This window comes from Frankliniella occidentalis, unplaced genomic scaffold (genome assembly GCF_000697945.3).
Source record: "Frankliniella occidentalis isolate FOCC.00 unplaced genomic scaffold, Focc_3.1 Scaffold6, whole genome shotgun sequence".
NCBI lineage: Eukaryota > Metazoa > Arthropoda > Insecta > Thysanoptera > Thripidae > Frankliniella > Frankliniella occidentalis.
Window position 1 is genome coordinate 2,918,500 of NW_026267136.1, and position 8,288 is coordinate 2,926,787.

An 8,288-nucleotide genomic window follows, 5' to 3' on the forward strand; every position below is an offset into this window, starting at 1 on the left:
GCCGCCCCTAGGCTTATGGCACAATGGGAGATGGGAGGGGTTAGTTTGGCTACAACGCCAACACTGACCCCACCCGCGACCCCCTCAGTACTCGCCGCAAACACCGAGCAGAGCTCCCCGCAGCCGTTTCCCCACCACTCCAGCCCCCTTTCCCGCCTCCACACGCACGCACATGGACGCCCGCTGTCCCGCACGGGTGGGCCGACACTGTCCCTGGTCAGACCACCGCCGCCGCCGCCGCCGCCGCCGCCGCACAACTGTCCCGCCTGTCCCACACAGGGACCGATCCGTAAGCTTCCTCCGCAAATGGAACAGCCCAGGGCCTTGAAATAGCCAACCCGACCCGCGACAGCCTTCCCCAGATTAATGATGCCTATTCCCAACCAGCCCCACAGAAAATACACAGCGGAAGACTTGAAAAAACAAAGAACGACCACCCAATCACTGTGAAAAATATCGGCGTAAATTTGCAAATTTTTGTAAACTAGAATTATAATTTAAGTTGTAAATTTACGGGAGCAGAGCTTTTACTCGCCAATGGATTTTAAGTCGACACGCACTCCATGTATTTTTACGATTTCAAATTTTACAACTTGCGTCAAGGAAAATTTTCCAACAAACCTACCCACTATTTTTCACAGTGCAACCTATTTACTAGCTCCTACCGTTACTTTCGTGGTTTAGAGAAGCGCAGCGCATATCGAGGTCTCGGTTCTGCCCGAGGTTCTGCCAACTGCAACGCGACTACAAATGCTAAATGCTTTACTTTGGCGGCGGCCGAGCCAAGCTGCATCCGTCTCTGCGCGGCGCTCCACTTGGCCGCCACCCTGATTAAAACCTCGCCCCTCCCCCTCCCTTTGCACACCCTTCACTTCAGCCCGAGCGCGTAGCTCAGGCGATCCTAATTACTTTGCAGAGAAACCGAGGGGTCCGCAAGTACGGTCTGCCGGTGTACACATGTGGTGGGCTTCCTAGTTTTCCTAGGTTTTCCTAAGGTTTTTCCGGTCTTCCTAACTTTTTCTTGGTCTTCCCAATATCTTGGTTTTCTGAGATTTTCTAAAGACTTCCTCCAGTTTTCTGCGGTTTTCTCGCACTTTCATCGGTCTTCCCTTACATTTTCTGGTCTTCCTTGAAATTTCTAGGTCTTTCCTAAAAAATTTCCGGTCTTCCCTTATATTTTTCGGTCTTCCGTCACATTTGTGGCCTACGATTTTCTTGGTCTTCTTCGGTTTTCTTTAGTCCTCCTGGTGGTCTTCCCGGTCTTCCCAGTTTTCCGGGCGGCCAGTGTACGCGCTCGAACCTAGTTGCGGACCCCTCGAGAGAAACACCCCCCCACCTCAATCTAAGAGGGAGGAGGAGCGGAGATCTTCTTTCGTCAAAGAGTACGTTTCGTTCGGTTCCGTTTCCCGATTAGGACGCCTCTCAGCAGCAGGCAGCATCGGCACCGCACCTTTTCGCCCGGTTCCCTCCCGGTTCTGGTTCTCTCCACGAGCAGCAGCCCCGTTCTTTCCGCCCACTCCTCAGCCGCCGCCCCGCTCCGCCCCTCCTCTGCTGATGACATGTGAGCCATGTCGCCACATCCTCTCGACTTGTTCGCCGCCCCCAAACCCCTTCCACCCCAACTCCCACACGCCGCCCGATAAAACACAGTCCCCGGGTCAGCCATCACTCCTGCCCCTCCTCGCCTTCCACACTTCTCTCCAGTCGCTGCTCTCCCTCCCCTTCTTCGCCCCCTCTCTCTCTCTCTAGCCCCCCCGCTCCCCGGTCGAGTTGGCGCTGACGCGGTGGGTTCGCTCGCCCGGCCGACCCTTCGACTCCGTTATGGGTCCACCTAGTTAGGGACTTGTGAACTTCCGTCCCACCGCATCTCCCCCCTCCCCTGACCTCCTCCCCCCCCACCCCCGTCTTTCCGCAGGGCTTGACGGGCGGCCGATTTTGCTTCCTCGGCTGCCTTCGGTGGTAGTCGCAAGATAAACGACCTCAAGAGCAGCGCTTCCGAACGGAGCAGAGTGAAAGACGCCCGCAGACAGATATACGGACATTCCATACGACGTCGAGTTGGGCCAGTTCAATGAGTTTCCACGGTGAATATGTTGATGAAAATCGCTGAACGCGGCATATACCGGGTGATTCAGAGAAGAACCAGGCGCGGGCGGGTTTGCCTACCCGCTATGCCCGTAAGGCGCCACGGCCCCTAACTGTAAGCGGTAGGCAAACCCGCCTGCACCTGCGTCTTTCTCTGAATCACCCGGTATATTCGTTGCATCGAGCTGACAGTGCTGACGGAAATCCGTGGGCCAAGGCGGAAGCGCGACGAAGCCAAAGTGGCTGTCATGTCAGCGGTAGGGCAAGACAAGGCGGGGCGGGGTAAGGTAGGGTGGGGTGGGGCGGCCGGGCTGAGCCGCGCGCCTGCAGCGTAGGCAGACCCGCCGCGCTCCGGCGCGTCCGGGCTGCCTACCTCCAGGGCGCTCCCCGCCAGCCCCGCCGGCCCCGGGGGGACAAGGCTGTGCAAGCAGCGCGGCCAAAATTACCTTCCCCGTACCCTCTTGGAAATGAGACGCTTTTGGCGTGCTTGACTTTCTGTCCGCGCGACCTCCTGCTGCTCCGGCAAGGCCACCGCCAAAAAACGAGGTTCTTAGACCAAGTAAATATCCTTGGAACAAGTCAATTTCCGAGAGCTGCTCTAGGAAATTGATTTGTTTCAAGTTTCAAGAGAATATTTACTTGATTCAAGGACCTTGTTTTTTGGGTGCACCGCTGCCGTCTCGGCCTCGGCAGGCCTCTCGCTCGGCCTCTCGTGACGACACGACGACACGACAGTTTCCAGCAGTGTCGTCAGAGGCAAGGCAGATGCAAGCGGATTGCGGAGGGCTTCAGTCACGGCTCGTAGGAGGAGGGCGAGGGAGAGAAGCGAGAAAGAGAGATAGAGAGAGAGAAGCGGGAGGGAGGGGGGATAAGGCAGAGAAGCATCGAGCCACCACCACCACCACCACCACCACCACCACCACCACCGCCGCCGCCGCCGCCATGCCATCCGCGCCCCAAACAACTCAGTGAATGGGGGTGCGGTGGGGCCACTCCACTCCACAAGCTCCACACGGTGCCACGCCCCGCCCCGCAACGCAGCACAAACAAAATTAGAGGATTCGCGAGTGTGTAGTTAACTAAGAGAGAGGGCGCGGCATCAGAGAGCACAGCGGCGTCTAGGCGACATCACCTCGTAGCGACCTGGGCTGGGCGGAACTGGATTTGGTCGTCTTCCCCGCATATCCGACGGGTGTAAGTAAGAGGGGAGAAGGGTGCATTTCCACCTCACCATTGCGGTGTCGTGCTGAAGGGTCCCGCCAGCACAGAGGTGCGGTGGGCGACCCTGGCAGGCGCCACACCCGGGGCGGGGCTGGGCTCTATGCCCGCGGGGCCTGGGCCTACCAGCGCCGCATGTGACCTTGACCTCCAGTGGAGGTGGTGGTGGTGGTGGTGGTGGAAGTGGTCGGGGGTGGAGGTCGAGGTGGGAGAGCAGGGCAGGTGGGCACACATCCTGCGCGTTACGACTCCCCCCGGTGACTTACGCCCTCCCGCGGTGGATTAGCGACCAATAAGGACCTGGGGAGGGCCTCTCTCTCTCCGGGGGGCTCCGAGTCCGAGCGGCGCAACTGATACGGGTAATCCACCCCCCTTCTCCTCGCCCGCTCACCTGGAGAAGTGATACGGGGGGAGTCAAAGCCAAAGCCGCGCTTCCTATAAGCCCCACGCGCTCTACCATGCCCCCCCCCCAACTCTACTCTCCCCGAATAGAAATTGAAAGCCAGCGGGCGGTGGTAGAGAAAGAGTCGCGAGGTGAAGAGCGCAGGCCGACTCTCCCCGGCCAGCAGCGTCTACCTTTTAGACGCTGCTAGTCAGGGAACGAAGAGAATAGAGCGGCGCGGGTGGGATAGAACGCACAAAAACGTGGAATACCCCCCCCCCCAGCTTTTCCCCTCCCTCCTCTCTTCCTGCCTTATCCCTAAAAAGAAAACGGACCGAAAACACACAAAAAGAAGTAAAAATAATAGAGGTGACCGAGCCATAGCCAGCCGACCAGGCCAGCCAGCTAGCAGCTCGGGCCGGGGGTGCGAAAACAATGAGTGGGCTGTTCATTGTGAACCTTTCAGGCGGGGTGGAGGCCAGGCTATAGCAGAGCTGAGGCTGCAGAAGACCTGCCCGTGCCCAGCGCTTCTGTCAAATCTTACAAACGCGCGCGCAAAATAAAACGCAAAAAAGTATAGTAACAATCGCAAAAAAAGAAACGTTTTGTACAATTGCGTTTTAAGTAAAAATTAAATTGCAAACGAAAAGAATTTTTTCTTAAAGCGCGATGGGGGATCGTCTAGGTGGTATGTCCGTTTTTCTCAGATTCATTCGACAAAGTCCGCGATCTCGGCGCCTGCGAAACTCGGGGTAGGCCAGCCCGCAGAACACGCATGCGCTGCAGGCGAGATGTTGCCTACCTACCAGGCGCTATGCGAGAGCTCGCAGAGACTGAAAACTGAACTGAGAGGTTCGTACGTAACGGCAAAAATGACGGACGTCGGTACTTTCTGGACGAATCCCCTTCCGACCGCAACATTTTGTCGCCTAAAGTTTCAGCCATCGCGGGAAAGGGCCCTCGAGTTAGACGACGCGGTCGCAAGCGATCGAGCGAGTACCAAGTCACTCTAGCACCGCGCGCGCGGAGCCTCGCGAGCGGCTAGGGGTGGGGGGCACTTACGCGGCGACTATACGAGGAGCAATATAGATGGATAGATAGATGGATGAAAACCACCGCGCCATATTTCAGCGAACTGCACCCCCCCTCCCCCTCTCTTCCAATAAGACCACAAACACGGTACGCACGCGCGCCGTGCCTTCTCTCTCTCTCTCTCTCTCTCTCTCTCTCTCTCTCTCTCTCTCTCTCTCTCTCTCTCTCTCTCTCTCTCTCTCTCTCTCTCTCTCTCTCTCTCCCCTCCCTTCCTCCCTCTCCCCACTCTCTCACACACACACTCGACCCTACCTGATGAGTGGCTGGGCCGTGCGGGGCGCAAGAGTAATAAACCAACCGGAGCCCCGCCCCGCCCCACCTCGCCCCGTCCCACCACGCCCCGCGCCAACTTCCGAGGAGTTGCCAGCGCGCGGCCGAGCCCGGCCAGGCGAGACGCGGGCACACCAGCACAGCGGTGCGCATATTAAAATTCCTGCCGGCTGCATGCGCGCGAAACTTTGAACCGCACACTTGTTCGTCATGGTGGGAGGGGGGGGGGGTCATGCGCGCTTGGCCCCTCCTCGAATACCACACGCGCGACGACGGCATGAAAAAAAAACTATTCCCATAAAATGAAAAGTATACGAAAACGATACCCGCTAGGCGTAGAGCGACGTGGCATGTCCCTAGAAAACAACCATCAGCCTCAGCCTCGCTTCGGTCGCGTCGCCGACGTGGCCTATAACATTACGATGATAGAGACCGTATCTTACCGCTCGGCGCCAACACGGCCGAGGCGCCGCCCCACCAAATTGCATAACCTAATTCACACACAGCGAAAGGAAAATAGAGGGAGAGAGAAGGGGTAAGAAAACGTGAGGGAGGGAGAGAGACGGCACGCGAGAAAGCGAGAGAGGAGGGAGAAGGCGGATTGCTTATCATGGCCGCACGGCAATATCCGGAGCCGGCCCCGAGCGAGGTTCAAGGCCACCGCCGCTTCCCTAAGTGGAGCTGGAGGTGGAGAGTAGAGAGTGGAGGTGCGTCTCTCCACATCGATACGAGCCCACGGCCGCGGCGCGGGGCCTTGCAGACGGAGGTCGTGATCGCGCGCATTATGTTACCCAGCAAAACCAACGATAGAGTGAGGAGGACAGATTAAAGGACGAGGACGATTGCGCCCCTGTTCAAAGAAATGCGCAGAAAAAGAAAACGGAAAAGGAGAACAGCAATATAGTCCACTTTTGCAAACGTTGTGTATTTCGCTTTGATTGAGTTGTCCCATAAACCTCCGGGGAAAAGCAGCGGGCGCAATTTTATTGTTCATCCGCACTGACACGGTAAGTAGAGGTTGAACGACGGCGAACAACGGCATCATCATCATCATCAATGCGCCTTTTGTGCGCGCGGGGGCCCTCCACGCCACAACCAGGCAGGCACACCGCGCACAACACGACGAGGCGCTCGGCAGGTAAATTGCTTTACCACCCCGCCCCGCCCCGCCACGCCGCCGCGCAGGTCCGCGGGACCACGGGAGGCAGGCAGCCAGCCCTGCTGTAACGGCTCCACGCAATCAGTGCACGCTGCAGGGAACTCCAAAAACCCTCCTCCTCCCCGCAACGCCGCCGCTAAAGCTTCTCTCTCTGCCCGGCGCTACTGCTACGGCACGGGGACGGAGGACGGGTTGGGAACCCTAATGAGCTACTGCTGTAGAGATCTCTCGTTACTCCGAGAGGCTGCCGCCACAGCCGCAACTGCCCCCCCCCCCATCCACCCACCTTCCCTCCCACAACTACCCTTCGTCAACACAGAGAAACGGAAACCGGGTCAAAGTGCACGGTCACCGCCGCCATCCATCCGCCCCCGTCTCGTCTGCCGCTGGGGCCGCTGGCTCTGGCGTCACGTCGTCGCGTTGAGCTCGTTAGACAGGCCATCGAGTGCGGCTAAGCGTAAGGAAATGTTACTCTTATATATTTTATATTTTAAGTGTATTTTTTTTGTTTCAAGAGTTAGCAGGCGGCAGGTCTGGGGGGAGGAGTAGACTAGAGACAAGACGGTTGGCGCCGTCGGCGGCAGAAGGGTCCAGCACAGCATCCCCGGGGTGGGGCGGGCCGGCCGGGGGGAGCCGGCCTGGGCCCCTCCATCCCCGCCGCCCGGGAGTAGATACCCCTGTCCGCCCGGGGCGTCCAATTGCATTAGAGGAAAGGATAGAATAAACACCCCCGCCTGGCCTGGGCGTCCGGTCCAGCTCCAGCCTCCAGCAGACACTCTGGCCTCTGCTGCCCTGGGCGTCCGCCCGGTTCAACTAGCCTCCAGAACCACCTCTGGTCCTCCTGTGCTGCACTGACCGTCCGGTCCAGCTCCAGCTTCCAGAGCAGCCCCTAACCGTCCAGTTCAGTTCCAGCCTCCAGAGCAGCCCCTAACCGTCCGGTTAAGCACCAGCCTCCAGAGCAGCCCCTGACCGTCCGGACCAGCTCTAGCCTCCAGAGCTGCCCCTGGTGTCCTGTGCTGCGCTGACTGCCCGGTTCAGCTCCGGTCCAGCTCCTGTTCCAGCCTCCAGAGCAGCCCCTGACCGTCCGGTACAGCCGGGTCCAGCTCTAGCCTCCAGAGCCGCCCCTGGTCTCCTGTGCTGCCCTGGCCGTCCCCTCCAGAGCACCTCTGGCCTCCTCAGCTTGGCTGCCAAAGGCTGCCGTCTGTCCCAGGCGTCTCAGGGCATGCCATGTCCGTCAAGGCGTCAAGGGCGTCCGGGCCTACCAGCGGTCAACAGGTACACGTACCCTGGCCGAGCGGGCCACTCCACCCCATCTTGCGAAATAATTCAGCAAACGCACGACAGCAGAGACAGCGTTACAAGTGACATGGGGACCGCGCCGCCAATAACATGACAGTCATCATGCCAAACGCCAACCCGACCTGCCACAAATACACGCAAGTACACCTGCTGCTCGAACCGAAAGGGGTCCGCGGGTCGCGGTCACGTGGACCGCCCTGCCCCACCCCTCCCGCACACGTGCCTTTGACAAGGTCGCCCAAAAGGGTCCCCCTGTCACCCGGACAATGGCCTCGCCTTCCTTGTATCCGTTACAAACGCCGTTGCTCGCCGCCCCGCAAAGAACAATGGGCGATGCTCGCACTATATGAACAAGAACGGCGCGCGTGGCTTGAGCAGGTCTCTTTCTCTTCTCTTCTCTTCTCTCTCTCTCTCTCTCTCTCTCTCTCTCTCTCTCTCTCTCTCTCTTCCTCCTTTCTACTGCGAATATGCGATGATGGGGTTCATTTTCAGAAAGGCCTTCTCTCCTGCGCGCAAGGACCCGCCCGGCCGCGGCCCCCAAAACTTTCTGGACGACAAGCAGCGCGCGTGCGGTGTACCGCGTGGCAAGTACTTGTAAGTAGTACAGGCCCGACCCGACGGGCCCTATACAGCAGCACCGGGGGGCGTGGAAAACGCAGGCTTGTGCCCTGTGCCGCCGCCATGCTACTGCCGCTGTTGATTTGAAAGGACTCGCCTATGGCGGCGGAAGGGAGGAGGGGGCTGGCGCCAAAAGCCTCGACGGGAAGCCACAATGTTCAAGCA

At 58.9% G+C, this 8,288-nt stretch overlaps 1 protein-coding gene across 3 annotated transcripts in view; it reads right to left on the reverse strand.

Annotated features, from left to right (window-relative positions):
- LOC113207745 (amyloid-beta-like protein) overlaps positions 1-8,288 on the reverse strand; it is a 136,061-nt gene that overhangs the window by 6,167 nt on the left and 121,606 nt on the right. The window lies entirely within an intron of this gene.